Genomic DNA, 16567 nt, shown 5'->3' with positions numbered 1-16567 from the left:
TGGATTAGTATATCCTAAGATTTTTATTAATATTGCTTCTTCATTGCTTATTTGACCCCTATGACAATCATTAAGTGTTGTACCACATGATTCTTGACAAATGTATATTTTATTTTATGTACGTTGAGAGCATATGCACCAAGACAAATTCCTTGTGTGTCCAATCATACTTGGCCAATAAAAATTCTATTCTATTCTATTCTATTATAATCTTCAGATCTGCATAATGCAGCTGCGAGAGCAATCATGGGCTTTCCCAAATAGGCCCCCATTACACCAACACTCCGCAGTCTGCATTGGTTGCTGATCAGTTTCCGGTCACAATTCAAAGTGTTGGTTATGACCTATAAAGCCCTTCATGGCACCGGACCAGATTATCTCAGGGACCGCCTTCTGCTGCACGAATCCCAGCGACCAGTTAGGTCCCACAGAGTGGATCTTCTCCGGGTCCCGTCAACTAAGCAATGTCGCCTGGCGGGACCCAGGGGAAGAGCCTTCTTTGTGGCGGCCCCGGCCCTCTGGAACCAACTCCCCCCAGAGATTAGAACTGCCCCCACCCTCCTTGCCTTTCGAAAGCTGCTTAAAACCCACCTCTGCCTACAGGCATGGGGGAATTGAGATCCCCTTTCCCCCTAGGCCTTTACAATTCTATGCATAGTATGTATGTACGTATGTTTGGTTTTTATATTAATGGATTTTTAATCATTTCTAATTCCAAATTACTATTGTACACTGTTTTATTGTCGCTGTTAGCCGCCCCGAGTCTCCGGAGAGGGGCGGCATACAAATCCAATAAATAAATAAATAAATAAATAAAATAAATTCAACAGTGGATATTAACGAAATGCAGCAATTCCCATACCATGAAAACAGGAACGCCAATCCCAAAAGGAGAAGAGATTATAAAAAGACAACTGCATCTCCAAAGTTTCTTGGGAAAGTTGTAGAATTACGAAAGACAAATGAAGGTAATTGGGTAGTACATCCATTATTATCTACCCAAGAGGATAGATTTTGACTATTCAAAAAAGATATACCTACACAAACATTTTCTTCCAATGGGACGAAAATAGAAATTATTTTAGTTCTAGCCAAAAAAATAAAAACAAATCCCCTTTAAGCAGAGCCAACAAATTTAGGCAGTTTCTGTAAACGTCTGCAGAGATTTGGAAAAAAAATATATGAAATGTTTATGAACCATTAACATTCTCGATACCCATTGCTGATTGTTGTTTAGCCAACAGGCAAACTCCCATCAGATGCTGTTATCCAATATACGTTTCAACATATGCATTTATTAGTGATCAGGGGGCCCGTCAACCACATTCCCAAAACATACGCCCAAATATTTAGTTTAAGGAAAGGGATAGTTCTACTTCTTAAATGCAACTAAAGGTTGGAGGAATGGTTTGCTTTTAAGGCATTTCACGTCTAACTAAAACGCAAAGAGGTATTTCAAGAGAGCTATAAACATACATTATTTTACATTATTTACAAAGTGACTGACCCACCAAGCATTCCTGGTTATGTTTTATTGGCCTAAACACCATCTATTTAAAAGTTTGCAGTAATATTTTTACAAAATGTTTTATTTGTTTTTAATGTTTGCAGTAATATTTAACAAAATATTACTGCAAACATTAAATGGATGGGGTTTAGGTCAATAAAACATAACCAGGAATGCCTGTTGGGCAGGAGAAGAGCCTTCTCTGTGGCGTCCCCGTCCCCCTGGAACCAGCTCCCCCCAGATATCAGGGTTGCCCCCACCCTCCTTGCCTTTCACAAGCTCCTTAAAACCCATCTCTGTTGTCAGGCATGGGGGGATTGAAATTTCCCTTCCCCCTAGGCTTATAGAATTTATACATGGTATGCTTGTATGTATGAGTGGTTCTTTAAATTGGGGTTTTTTAGATTGTCTGTTAATATTAGATTTGTTTACATTGTCCTTTTTATATTGTTGTTAGCCGCCCCGAGTCTTCGGAGAGGGGCGGCATACAAATCTAATTAATAATAATAATAATAATAATAATAATAATAATAATAATAATAAAAGGTTACTTATTCTGAAATGTTTATTCCTTTTCTTAGGGGGTTTAAAGCTGAACTAATAGTGGTGCAGCAAACCCACAGAAGTTATTAAAAGGGAGATTGGGGAAATAATTTCAGCCATAATAAGCTGGGAATTTGTTGGCCACTTCAATTATCTCCTACAGATACCGATCCCGGCATGGCAAAGAAATTCAAATGAGCCCCATAAATCAAGGAGATTTAGAAGTCTTGATGTGACAGCCACTGCAGAGCGAGTTAAAAGACTCTTTGCAAAAGCACTGTGAATCGGTATATAAATCTAAATAAATGCTATTGCTATAGTGGGCACTGCTTCCTAATGATTAAATAATCCAGATATTCAGCCCTAGGTTTAGCCCCCACACTAACCGGCCCTACATACACTGGTACCTCTATCTAAGAACGCCTCTACTTATGAACTTTTCTAGATAAGAACCGGGTGTTCAAGACTTTTTTTGCCTCTTCTTAGGAACCATTTTCCACTTAAACTGTAACCAGAAAAGGCAACGAGAAGCCTCCCTGGGGCCTCTCTAGTAATCCCCTGTGAGGAAACAGGGCCGGAAAAGGCAGGGGGAAGCCTCCGTGGGGCCTCTCTAGGAATCTCCTGGGAGGAAAAAGGGCCGGAAAAGGCGGAGATAAGCTTCTGTGGGGCCTCTCTAGGAATCTCCTGGGAGAAAACAGGGCTGGAAAAGGCGGGGAGAAGGCTCCATGGGCCTCCTACAAATCTCCTGGGAAGAAACAGGGCGGGAAAAGGCAGGGAGAAGCCTCCGTGGGGCCTCTCTAGGAATCTCCTGGGAGAAAACAGGGCTGGAAAAGGTGGGGAGAAGCCTCTGTGGGGCCTCCCTACAAATCTCCTGGGAGGAAACAGGGCCGGAAATGGCAGGGAGAAGCCTCCGTGGGGCCTCTCTAGGAATTTCCTGGGAGGAAACAGGGCCAGAAAAGGTGGGGAGAAGTCTCCGCGGGGCCTCTCTAGCAATCTCCTGGGAGGAAACAGGGCCAGAAAAGGTGGGGAGAAGTCTCCGTGGGGCCTCTCTAGCAATCTCCTGGGAGGAAACAGGGCCAGAAAAAGCAGGGAGAAGGCTCCATGGGCCTCCCTATGAATCTCCTGGGAGGAAACAGGGCTGGAAAAGGCAGGGAGAAGCCTCCGTGGGGCCTCTCTGGGAATCTCCTGGGAGGAAACAGGGCCTCCACCCTCCCTGTGGTTTCCCCAATCGCACACATTATTTGCTTTTAAATTGATTCCTATGGGGAAAAAATTGCTTCTTCTTACAAACTGTTCTACTTAAGAACCTGGTCACAAATTAAATTAGTAAGTAGAGGTACCACTATAATTTCATTTTCTTCCTAATTTCATCCATCACTTTATGATCCATTTACTCATCATTTGCACTGTGTGTTTCTAAAGGAGCTCGGTGCTTTGATGTTTTACAGGTTAGCACATCTTTTACAGGGTGTTAGGGTTTTTTTTAATGCATTGAAGGTGTTTTCTGTTACCCCACACCAAATAAATAAATCGCTGGTATGAAAAAAAGAATCCTAGCTGGGTACATCTTACACATTGCTAACCCTCCCCAGAAGGTATGAATATTGAATTACTACCAGTAGTCAACTTGGGACATTAGCAATTGCAATAGCATTTAGACTTATCTACCCCTTCATAGTGCTTTTACAGCCCTCTCTAACTGGTTTTACAGAATCAGCCTCTTGCCCCCCACAATCTGGGTCCTTATTTTGCCCACCTCGGGGTTGTGGTTAGCTCTGGCCCAGCTCCTGCCCCAAGGACTGTGGATGTGGGGGAGACATCCACATGCTGCAGGCCTGTTTTGCCCCCGGTGGAATCTGCTGATGAAGGCTCCTCTGACCAAGAAGACATGAGTGACAGGGAGGAGGAGAGTGGGGCAGACAGCTCAGAAGGAGATCAATTCTCTAGCTCCTCCTTGGATTCGGAACAAGAGTTCATGATACAGCCACGCATGCAGAGAGCGATGCATAGGCAGCAACAACTGAGAGATTATTATCAAAGAAAATGAGGCCACCTGTGGTTGGGTGGGGCTGTGGTCATTAGTGAGGCTGCTATAAAGAGCAGCCTGTGGGTTTGGCCATTGTGGAGGATTATCTGATCGTTGTGTTTCGTGACTGCTTTACTGACTTTGACCTTTTGTGTGCTGATTTTCCCCCACTTTGAAACTAAACCAGAGCAAAGTGTGTTTCACTTTGTGAAAGAAGAAGGACTGTGAATTGCCTCACAGCTGCAAGCTAAGTATCACAGAACTGATAAGGTACTTGTACAAATTACCAGTTTGTTTGGAGATGAGTGCTCTTTGCTCTACCAAAAGAGGGCTTGGTTTAAGTGACTTTTCATTATAAAGAACATTGTTTTGAATTTTCAAACGTGTGTGTGTCTGAAATTTGTACCTGTGAATTTTGGGGAGGATTCTACCAGAGAGCCCGACAGAACACTTGGAAGGGTGGAAGGCTGAGTCAATCTTGAGCCAATGGTGAGATTTGAACTGCTGAACTACACCTAGCAGTCAGCTGAAGTCGCCTGTGCAATTAATGCAATTTCACACATCCATGTGAGCAAATGCACCTGGGAACTCTGTTAAATAAGCTCCAGAATAAACAGCCAGAGGGCTCAAAAGTTCATAGCTTTTGTTACAGTAGTAGGATCTCCACCCTAATCTCTGTAAAAATTTCTAAATAAAAAATCTCTGACAAATGTTATACTTCCTGCAGTGACCAAACCAAAGGCAAGGAATTCGATCCTACTGTTATCTTCTTACTGCATGTACATAAACGATTGAGAGTATGTATGGTTTTTTAAAGGGTTATTAATACATTTTTATATTGTTTTTACTGTTGTCGTTATTGTAACCTGTATTTTTTACACTGTCTTTTAATTATTATCATTGTGAACTGCCCAGAGTCCAATTGGAATTGGGAAGCATATAAATTTCACAAACAAACAGATAGATAGACAGACAGATAGACAGAGATGGATGGATGGATGGATGGATGGATGGATGGATGGATACTCCACACGACTACTTCACCTTCAACCGCAACAACACACGAGCACAAAATCGATTTAAACTAAATGTCAACCGCTCCAAACTTGACTGTAAAAAATACGGCTTCAGCAACAGAGTCATCAACACCTGGAATGCACTACTGGACTCTGTGGTTTCTACTCCTAACCCCAAAACCTTTAACCTTAGACTATCTACAATTGACTTCTCCCCCTTTCTAAGAGGTCTGTAAGGGGTGTGCATAAGCACACCACTGTGCCTACCGTCCCTGTCCTATTGTCTATTTGTTATCATTACTTATCTAATGTTTTATATGTACAAATTATCACCCTGTAATTGCTTGACAAACAATCAAACAAACAAACAAACAAACAAATACATAAATACATAAATACATAAATAAATAAATACATAAATAAATAAATACATAAAATAAAAACCTCCATATTGCATTCAATTACCTTCCATTAGGATACAGGAAAGAATACACACACCCCTCTATGTTCAGGCAGGTTTTCATCTTCTTGTGAAATACTATTTTTTTAAAAAAAATGTTCTGGTTTTTTTTTTTAAAGTATTTATTTATTTATTGTTAGAGTTGGAAGGGACCATGCGGGTCATCAAGTCCAACCCCCTGCCTAAACAGGAACCCTATAGCATCCCAGCCAAATGGCAGTCCAATTTCCTCTTTAAAATGTCCAGAGTATTGGAGTTCACAACGTCCGCTGGTAGGTTGTTCCACTGGTTGATCGTTCTGACCGTCAGGAAGTTCTTCCTTATTTCCAGGTTGAATCTCTCCTTGGTCAGCTTCCAGCCGTTGTTCCTCGTCTGGCCCTCCGGTGCCCTGGAGAATAAAGTGACCCCCTCCTCTCTGTGGCAACCCCTCGTATACCTGTAGACTGCTATCATGTCCGCTCTGGCCCTCCTTTTCTCTAGGCTATCCATGCCCAGTTCCCACAGTCTCTCTTCGTACATTTATATACAGGGGCAAGAGGGTTTTAAACATGTTCCGGTATTTGAGGGGCTGCCACAAAGAAGAGGGAGTCAAACTGTTCTCCAAAGCCCCTGAAAGCAGTGGATGGAAACTAATCCACCTGGAAAAGCAACCTGGAACTAAATTTCCTGACAATGAGGACAATTCACCAGTGGAACAGCTCGCCACCAGAGGTTATGATTGCTCCCTCACTGGAGGCTTTAAAGAAGAGATTGGACAGCCATTTGTCTGAAATGGGATAGGGCAAGAGGTTAGACTAGATGACCTCCAAGGTCCCTTCCAAGTCTGTTATTGAAATAGATGAAGTGTGGATTTTAAATATTTGCAAGAGTCTCAAGGGAGCTCAGACCGCTGTTCTAATGGTCTTCCAGAACTCAACAAAGTCCATGAAGGTTTTTCTTATCATGTGAGTGTGATTAGGTTCCTGTGGATGTTCTACTTCCACAAACCATTTGTCTGAAATAGGGCAGGGGTTGGACTAGAAGACCTCCAAAAGCCCCTTCCCATTCCGTTATTCTGTTCTGCTCTGTTGTATTTGAAATCCAAAAGGTCTCCCTTTGGGAAATTGAGGACAGAGTTACCTGACTACATTCAACACAACAGCTAAGTTCAAAGAAACAATCTAAGACAATGAAAGAAAGGAAGGAAGGAAGACAGAAAGAGAGAGAGAAAGAAAGAGAGAAAGAAAAAAGGAAAGAAGAGAGAGAAAGAAAGAAAGAAAGAAAGAAAGAAAAGGGAGGGAAGGAGGGAAAGGGAGGGAGGGAGGAAATAAAGAGAGAAAAAGAAAGAGGGAGAGACAGACAATAGAGAAAAGATGGAAGGAAGGAAAGAAGCAAGGGAGAAAGAAAGAGAGAGAGAGAGAGAAAGGGAGGGAGGGAAGGAGGAAAAGAGAAGTGAGCAAGGGGGAGGAAGGAAGGAGGGAGGGATGGGGAGAGAGAAAGAAAGAAAAAGAAAGAAAGAAAGAAGAAAAAAGAATAAACGAACTAAAGAAAGAGAGAGAGAAAGAGAGAAAGAAAGAAAGAAAGAAAGAAAGAAAGAAAGAAAGAAAGAAAGAAAGAAAGAACACCCTTCATAACTGCGATGGGTGGCCCTTGCCCCCCAAGGAGACGCGCACCCCATCCGATCCCACGTGCAAGCCTGTTATTATTTTTCAAAAAAAAAAAAAACCCGTCCTCCCCTAAACGCCACGTGGATCTGGGAGAGGGGCAAAAAAAAAAAGGAAACCTAGAGTAAATTTACAACTCTCTTTTTTCTCCGGGAACTCCCGTCCCGCTTCGATTCTCCGAGCTGCGTCGCCTTTCCAAGTCGGGGCCGACCCTTCCCTCTCCAAACCTGGCTAGAAAGACGGAACGCTCCGGTTGTCTGAACGCCACGAGACCTCCACCGGCTTGCAAATTGCAAGAGAGACGCGGAGGAGAACGAGGAGGGGGGGAGCTCGGGTTACACCTCTCTCTCTCTCTCTCTCTCTCTCTCTCCAAGCCAGCGACTCGCCTAGGAATGAGAACCACTTTGCTCCTCACTTTGAAGACATCCTAATCCACAGACGCCCCCATGAAATTGCCTTGCGAGGAGCTCTCGCCCTCCCCTCTACACGACCAAGAGGGAACAGATGGGCGAAAGATCAGAAGCAACGTGAGAAATATATTATTTTCCCGAAAGAGTAGTAGAGGCTTGGAACAAACTTCCAGCAGACGTGGTTGGTTAATCCACAAGGCACTGAATTTAAACATGCCTGGGATAAACATAAATCCATCCTAAGATAAAATACAGGAAATAGAATCAGGGCAGACTAGACAGACCAGGAGGTCTTATGTATGTATGTATGTATGTATGTATGTATGTATGTATGTATGTATGTATGTATGTATGTATGTATGTTCGCCCTGGCACAAGGACAAAAGCACCAGCCAGAAGATGACGAGTGGGACCTCATCGAAAAATTAAGCAAAAACATGTGATACATACACACACCAACTCACACACACACATGCAATATATACATATATGCAAACATATATACAGAAAGATAGATAGATAGATAGATAGATAGAGAGAGAGAGAGAGAGAGAGAGAGAGAGAGAGATGATATATATATATATATAGAGAGAGATGATAGATAGATAGATAGATAGATAGATAGATAGATAGGTAGGTAGGTAGGTAGGTAGGTAGGTAGGTAGGTAGGTAGGTAGGTAGGTAGGTAGAGATGCACAGGCATACATATGGACATGCATACATACATATACGTCTTTATACATGTATCTATGTCCCTATGTGGGGCTACTACCACTCTGCTGCGGAAAGCGGCAGGTGTAGCGAGCGCTCGTCCTCGGAGGCGGCGGCGGCGAAGACCAACTCCCCGCGAAGTCTGCGGGATCCCCCGAAGAACTCCCAATTCTTGCCCGGGAGCCTCTTCCATTCCCGGGGAAGCCGCCTCGGGAGTCTCCGAGGGACGGGAAAGAACCGGGACGGGACTCACCGCGCGGCGGACGGACGGACGGACTCGACGCCGGGGAAACCACCTCCTCCTCGGCGGGGAGAAGCAGCGGCCGTGGACGGGAAGGTCGCCAGCAACAGCCCGGCCGCTTCTCGGGTGCCGAGCCTGCCCAGGTGCCTCCAGCCGGTAGGGACGCGTCTCCGCCAGCAGCCCAGACGGACTGGAGAGTTTGCTGCGCGCAGGACGAGGAGGAGGAGGAGGAGGGCGGGCTCGCATGACACGCGCCTCCGCCGGCCTCCCCGCGCCCGCCTCCGCCGCTTCGGCAGCGCCTCCGACGGAGCTCCCCCGAGACGCCCGGAGCTCAGCGGAGCGATTCAATCCCCGCCCGGGCCACGCCTCCCAGGAAGGAGGGAAGGGGGGGAAGAGGGAAGGGAGAGAAGGGAGAGAAGGGAGAAGGGAGAGAAGGAAGTATGGAAAGAGGGAAGGAAGGAGGGAAGGGAGGAAAGAGGGAAGGGAGGAAAGGGAAGGGAGGAGAGAAGGAAGTATAAGAAGAGGGAAGGAAGGAGAGAAGAAAGTATGGGAAGAGGGAAGGGAGGAAAGAAGGAAGGGAGGAGAGAAGGAAGGAAGGAGAGAAGGGAGGAAAGAGAGAAGGGAGGAGAGAAGGAAATATAAGAAGAGGGAAGGGAGAGAAGTGAGGAGAGAAGGAAGGAAGGAGAGAAGGAAGTATGGGAAGAGGGAAGGAAGGAAAGAAGGGAGGGAGGAGAGAAGGAAGGAGGGGGGGAGGGAGGAAAGAGGGAAGGAAGGAGAAAAGGAAGGAAAGAGGGAAGGAAGGAGAAAAGAAAAGGAGGGAGGGAAGGAAGGAGAGAAGGAAGGGGAGAGAGAAGGAAGGAGAGAAGAAAGAAAAGAGGGAAGGAAGGCAAAAAGGAAGAGGAAGGAAGGAGAAAGGGAAAGAAAAAGAAAGGGATGGTTAGAGGGATGGTAAGATGGAGGGATGAAGGCAGTGAGCAATGGATCTATGAATTGATAGATACAGGGAAGGAGAGACGCATGGTTGGAGGACTGAAAGGATGGACGGATGTATTGATAGATGGAGGGAAAGAGAGAAGGAGATAAGAATGGATGGAGGGATAGATAGATAGAGACAGTGGGGGATAGATGGGCAGATTAATGGATGGATGGAAGAAGGGAAGAAAAGATGGAAGGAAGATGAGTGAAATGGATGGATAGATGAATGGATCTTTCCTTCCTTCCTTTTTCTTCCTTCCTTCCATCCATCCATCCATTTATCTATCTATCTATCTATCTATCTATCTATCTATCTATCTGTCTGTCTGTCTGTCTGTTTGTCTACCTGCCTTTCTCTTTCTTTCTTTCTTTCCTTCCTTCCTTCCTTTTTCTTTCCTTCCTTTTATTTCTTTCTTTTCTTCCATCCTTCTATTTATCCATCCATCCATCTCTCTGACTCCCTTCTTTCCTTCCTTCCTTCCTTCCTTTCATTCTTTCCTTCCCTTTCTTTCTTTTTCTTCCTTTTTATGCTTCCATTCATCTATCCTCCCTCCTTCTTTCCTTCCTTCCTTTCCCTTTCCTTCCTTTCTTTTTTCTTTCCTTCCATCCTTCCATTTATCCATCCATCCATCCATCCATCTTTCTGACTTCCTTCTTTGCTTCCTTCCTTCCTCTTTCTTTACTTCTTTCCTTCCCTTTCTTTCTTTTTCTTCCTTCCTTCTTTTATCCTTCCTCCCTCCCTCCCTTCTGAACAAAATGACACTTTCACAACCTCTTCAAGTATGACTTTATTATGTCATGGCCATCCTGTTTAATTCCCGGTAGGGGATGAGTAGTTACCATTACACCGTAGTGAGACAATACACTTTGAGTAATGAAACATCTGCAAGGAAGCCACTTAGCTCACAGGGCACCAAGCAACCCTGAGCTGCAAATATTCTCCTTTATCAAAATTCACTTTGTACCTGCTTAGAACACTCATCTTTTGACTGACATGTGTCACTTTTATGGATGGTCTTGTCTTATAAAGACAGATGCTGCGTCCATTTCCCCTGAGATCCAATACACTTTAATGTTTTGACTCTCCTGATTGGGTCACAAGTCAAAAGCAGAAATGTTAAAACTGTCGTTTTCCCGAGAGGCCACAGGCGTGTAATCATTTACAAACTCCACAACTGTTGCTAAAAATAAACGTTCGATACTGAAAGTTAAATGCAAGAACAAAATTGCAATACATTAAAAATCAGTAGGTGTCACTCCATAGCGAAAGGAATATAGATTATGTGAATGCAAGATTTGCTTATCTTAGCAGAACAAAACTTTCGTTGGCCTAGTAGTAAAATGACTTATTATATATAAATACACAGTGGTGCCTCTACTTAAGAACTTAATTCGTTCCGTGACCAGGTTCTTAAGTAGAAAAGTTTGTAAGAAGAAGCAATTTTTTCCCATAGGAATCAATGTAAAAGCAAATAATGCGTGCAAACCCATTAGGAAAGAAATAAAAGCTCGGAATTTGGGTGGGAGGAGGAGGAGGAAGAAGAGGAGGAGGAGGAGAGTTGCTGCCAAAGGAAGAAGGTGAGGTGAGGGGAATCCAAAAATCCAAAAATTTAAATCTTAAAAAAAAAGAAGAGGGACTCTGAAGCAGCACCCAGAGAAAGGAAAACTCTCCGTTCACTCTGGGCTGCCCAGAGCAAAGGGAGCATTTCTTTTCTCTGGGCACTGGCAAAGGTTTATTCCCTCTCCAAGCGCCCAGAGAAAGGAAAATGCTTCGTTCACTCTGGGCTGCCAAAGCCTCTTGAAGAGCCACTGAAAGGCTCCTCTGGCAGCCCAGAAAAGCCCGAGATGGCCAAGATAAAAGGGGGAATGGCAGGAAACTGGCCGGGCCTTCGTGCCGCTCTCAAATTTCCTGGGAATTTTTTCCGGGCTTGGGTTCTTAAGTAGAAAATGGCTTCCCCCTACCTTTCCCAGCCTGTTTCCTCCCAGGAGATTCCTACAGAGGCCCCACGGAGGCTTCTCCCTGCTTCCCTGTGTATGCTTTTTATATGGGGGTTTTAGGCTTTTAATGTAAAATTGTTATTTTAGACTTTAATATTAGATTTGCTATTATATATTGTTTTATCACTGCTGTGAGCCGGCCCGAGTCTGCGGACAGGGGCGGCATACAAATCTAATAAATAATGATAATGATAATGGTAATGGTAATGGTAATGGTAATGGTAATGATAATGATAATGATAATGATAATGATAATGATAATGATAATGATAATGATAATGATAGGTTACTAGAGAGAAGATTCCTAGGGAGGCCCCATGGAGACTTCTCCCCACCTTTTCCGGCCCTGTTTCTTCCCAGGAGATTCCTAGATAGGCCCATAGAGGCTTCCCCATGCCTTTTCTGGCCCTGTTTCCTCCCAGGATATTCCTAGAGGCCCCACGGAGGCTTCTCCCCACCTTTTCCAGCCCTGTTTCCTCCCAGATTCCTAGAGAGGCCCCACAGAGGCTTCTCCCTGCCTTTTCTGGTTACAGTTTCGGAGGCTCGGGTTTTTAAGTGGAAAACGGTTCTTGAGAAGAGGCAAAAAAAATCTTGAACACCCGGTTCTTATCTAGAAAAGTTCTTAAGTAGAGGTGTTCTTAGGTAGAGGTACCACTCTATATTACGTGAATACAAGATTTGCTTATCTTATCAGAACAAAACTTTCATCGGGCTATTAGTAAAATGACTTATTATATATAAAAATATATTTGAACCCCGGAGTCACAACCCCCCCTATTCCAGATGGGTCAAGAAAGAGTTAAAGACTTAAATCTCTCCTCCCATTGAGCACATGGAGGCTTTTCAACTCTGTCAAGTGCATAATTTCCACCGCTGCTTCTTTTTAGAGGTGTGGGGAGGGGAGTGAGAACAACACTGAATTTCTCTTTGCTGGGCTGACAAACTCCCACTAATGCTGATTCCTGCAGTAATCTCCGCCAATTATCTTACAGCAGCCTCGGCAGGACGTTGAATTGCGAAGTTGCATGCGGTGAGCCTAACCGTTCTCTTATTTATGGTGCTCACTTAGCACTTCTCAAAAGAGCAGCATGCGCGGAAGCAAGCGCGCATCGTAACTGGGCTCCTGTCCTGGTCGGTGTGGAAAAGCTGGCATTGATTTCAAGAAGTGAGAAGCCGCAATCTGCTCCCATGGCCAGCTCATGCTACTATTTGACCCAGTGGGAAATTGTCATAAGTGGGAGGAAAAACTACCATATTTTTAGGAGTATAAGACACGTTTTTCCTCCCTAAAAGAGGCTGATAATTAGGGTTGTCTTATATTCAGAATATAGCCTTTCCACCACCACCCCCAGCCCTAACTAGCTGCTAACGATGTTCCCAGCTCTTACTCCTTGCAAGCTGTTTCATTGTTTCTCTCTGCAAAGAATGTTTTCCAAGCCCTAAGACTTTGCAGAGTTTTTTCATTACTCTAACTTGCTCCAAGTAAGTTTCTTTCCAGCCCTAACCAGATGCTAACGATGTTCCCAGCTCTTACTCCTTGCAAGCTGTTTCGTTGTTTCTCTCTGCAAAGAATGTTTTCCAAGCCCTAAGACTTTGCAGAGTTAGAAACATAGAAACATAGAAGACTGACGGCAGAAAAAGACCCCATGGTCCATCTAGTCTGCCCTTTTACTATTTTTTCATTACTCTAACTTGCTCCAAGTAAGTTTCTTTCCAGCCCTAACCAGATGCTAACGATGTTCCCAGCTCTTACTCCTTGCAAGCTGTTTCATTGTTTCTCTCTGCAAAGAATGTTTTCCGAGACCTAAGACTTTGCAGAGTTTTTTCATTACTCTAACTTGCTCCAAGTAAGTTTCTTTCCAGCCCTAACCAGATGCTAACGATGTTCCCAGCTCTTACTCCTTGCAAGCTCTTTCATTGTTACTCTCTGCAAAGAATGTTTTCCAAGCCCTAAGACTTTGCAGAGTTTTTTCATTACTCTAACTTGCTCCAAGTAAGTTTCTTTCCAGCCCTAACCAGATGCTAACGATGTTCCCAGCTCTTACTCCTTGCAAGCTCTTTCATTGTTACTCTCTGCAAAGAATGTTTTCCAAGCCCTAAGACTTTGCAGAGTTTTTTCATTACTCTAACTTGCTCCAAGTAAGTTTCTTTCCAGCCCTAACCAGATGCTAACGATGTTCCCAGCTCTTACTCCTTGCAAGCTGTTTCATTGTTTCTCTCTGCAAAGAATGTTTTCCGAGACCTAAGACTTTGCAGAGTTTTTTCATTACTCTAACTTGCTCCAAGTAAGTTTCTTTCCAGCCCTAACCAGATGCTAACGATGTTCCCAGCTCTTACTCCTTGCAAGCTGTTTCATTGTTTCTCTCTGCAAAGAATGTTTTCCAATCCCTAAGACTTTGCAGAGTTTTTTCATTACTCTAACTTGCTCCAAGTAAGTTTCTTTCCAGCCCTAACCAGATGCTAACGATGTTCCCAGCTCTTACTCCTTGCAAGCTGTTTCATTGTTTCTCTCTGCAAAGAATGTTTTCCGAGCCCTAAGACTTTGCAGAGTTTTTTCATTACTCTAACTTGCTCCAAGTAAGTTTCTTTCCAGCCCTAACCAGATGCTAACGATGTTCCCAGCTCTTACTCCTTGCAAGCTGTTTCATTGTTTCTCTCTGCAAAGAATGTTTTCCGAGACCTAAGACTTTGCAGAGTTTTTTCATTACTCTAACTTGCTCCAAGTAAGTTTCTTTCCAGCCCTAACCAGATGCTAACGATGTTCCCAGCTCTTACTCCTTGCAAGCTGTTTCATTGTTTCTCTCTGCAAAGAATGTTTTCCAATCCCTAAGACTTTGCAGAGTTTTTTCATTACTCTAACTTGCTCCAAGTAAGTTTCTTTCCAGCCCTAACCAGATGCTAACGATGTTCCCAGCTCTTACTCCTTGCAAGCTGTTTCATTGTTTCTCTCTGCAAAGAATGTTTTCCGAGCCCTAAGACTTTGCAGAGTTTTTTCATTACTCTAACTTGTTCCAAGTAAGTTTCTTTCCAGCCCTAACCAGATGCTAACGATGTTCCCAGCTCTTACTGCTTGCAAGCTCTTTCATTGTTACTCTCTGCAAAGAATGTTTTCCAAGCCCTAAGTTTTTGCAGGGTTTTTTCCATTGCTCTACTTGCTCTGAATCTTTCTTTCCAGGTACTAATGATGTTCCCAGCTCTTACTGGCTGCATTACTTTCTGGGCGACTCTTGTACATTCCCTTTATCTTCAAATAATTAGCTGTATTCTCTTTACAACATGCAGAAAAACGTCAATTTTTTCCGACAGGATGCTCAAACGACATGTTTCTTCTTCGCTGTCTCCCTCCATCCCCACTTTAATTTTCTTCTCTGGAAATGCTTAAATTCCTTCTTAAGGTGGGCAAAGTCATTCGTTTCTTCTAAAAGGCAAAAATCCAGACCATTGCCTGTTATCAAGTGGTCCAAATTCTTGGCCGGATAACCAATGGAACTGCCTGCCAGGGGAGGTGGTGAACTCCCCAACTCTGGACACCTTCAAGAGGAGATTGGACTTCCATTTGGCTGGGGTGCTGTAGGGTTTCCTGCTCAGGCAGGGGGTTGGACTCGATGACCTAACGGTCCCTTTCAACTCTATTAATAAAATAAAATAAAAACCATTTGTCTGAAGGGTTTTCTGCCTAAGCAGGGGGCTGGACTAGAGGACCTCCAAGGTCCCTTCCAACTCTATTATTCTATGTTCGATATTCTTGGAGGGATGAAGGCAGTGAGCAATGGATCTATGAATTGATAGATGGAGGGAAAGAGAGACGCATGGTTGGAGGGCTGAAAGGATGGACGGATGTATTGATAGATCACATCAGATATATGTACAATTAGCACAGGTGCCCCCCAAGGCTGTGTACTCTCACCACTTCTCTTCTCTCTATACATTAATGACTGCATCTCAAACGATCCATCTGTTAAACTACTGAAGTTTGCAGATGATACAACAGTGATCGGACTCATTCGAGACAACGATGAATCCGCATACAGATGGGAAGTTGAACAACTATCCTTGTGGTGTGACCAGAACAATCTAGAACTGAACACACTCAAAACCGTAGAAATGGTGGTAGACTTTAAGAGAATCCCTTCCACCCTTCCACCTCTCACAATACTAGACAACACAGTATCAACAGTAGAGACCTTCAAATTTCTAGGTTCTATCATATCTCAAGACCCAAAATGGTCACCTAACATCAAAAACATCATCAAAAAAGCACAACAAAGAATGTTCTTTCTGCACCAGCTCAGGAAGCTCAAACTGCCCAAAGAGCTGCTGATACAGTTCTACAGAGGAATCATTGAGTCTGTCATCTGCACCTCTATAACCATCTGGTTTGGTGCTGCAACCCAACAGGACCGACACAGACTTCAGAGGAGAATCAGAACTGCAGAAAAAACAATTGCTGCCAACCCGCCTTCCATTGAGGACCTGTAGACTGCAGGAGTCAAAAAGAGGGCGGGGAAAATATTTACTGACCCCTCACATCCTGGACACAAACTGTTTCAACTCCTACCCTCAAAACGTCGCTACAGAGCACTGCACACCAAGACAACTAGACACAAGAACAGTTTTTTCCCGAACGCCATCACTCTACTAAACAAATAATTCCCTCAACACTGTCAGACTTTCTACTAAATCTGCACTTCTATTCTACTAGTTTTTCTCATCATTCCTATCACCCATTTCCTCCCATGTTGACTGCATGACTGTAACTTGTTGCTTGTATGCTAAGATTTTTATTAATATTGCTTCATCATTGCTTATTTGACCCCTATGACAATCATTAAGTGTCGTACCACATGATTCTTGACAAATGTATATTTTATTTTACGTACGCTGAGAGCATCTGCACCAAGACAAATTCCTTGTGTGTCCAATCACACTTGGCCAATAAAACTTCTATTCTATTCTATTCTATTCTATTCTATAGATGGAGGGAAAGAGAGAAGGAGATAATAATGGATGGAGGGATGGACTCCTCCACCTGAGATG

General features: G+C 43.7%; 1 protein-coding gene across 1 annotated transcript in view; it reads right to left on the bottom strand.

The window, feature by feature from the left end:
* The window catches only part of SEMA3C (semaphorin 3C), a 131272-nt gene extending 122404 nt beyond the window's left edge, over positions 1-8868 (bottom strand). The window contains exon 1 of the mRNA XM_070754687.1: positions 8570-8868. The gene's annotated coding sequence lies outside the window, so the exon portion shown is untranslated. The remainder of the gene's footprint in view (positions 1-8569) is intronic.
* Between the last annotated feature and the right edge of the window lie 7699 nt (positions 8869-16567).

The sequence above is a fragment of the Erythrolamprus reginae genome, chromosome 6 (assembly GCF_031021105.1).
Source record: "Erythrolamprus reginae isolate rEryReg1 chromosome 6, rEryReg1.hap1, whole genome shotgun sequence".
NCBI classification, from domain to species: Eukaryota; Metazoa; Chordata; class Lepidosauria; order Squamata; family Dipsadidae; genus Erythrolamprus; species Erythrolamprus reginae.
This window is presented reverse-complemented; position numbering and strand designations above follow the sequence as displayed.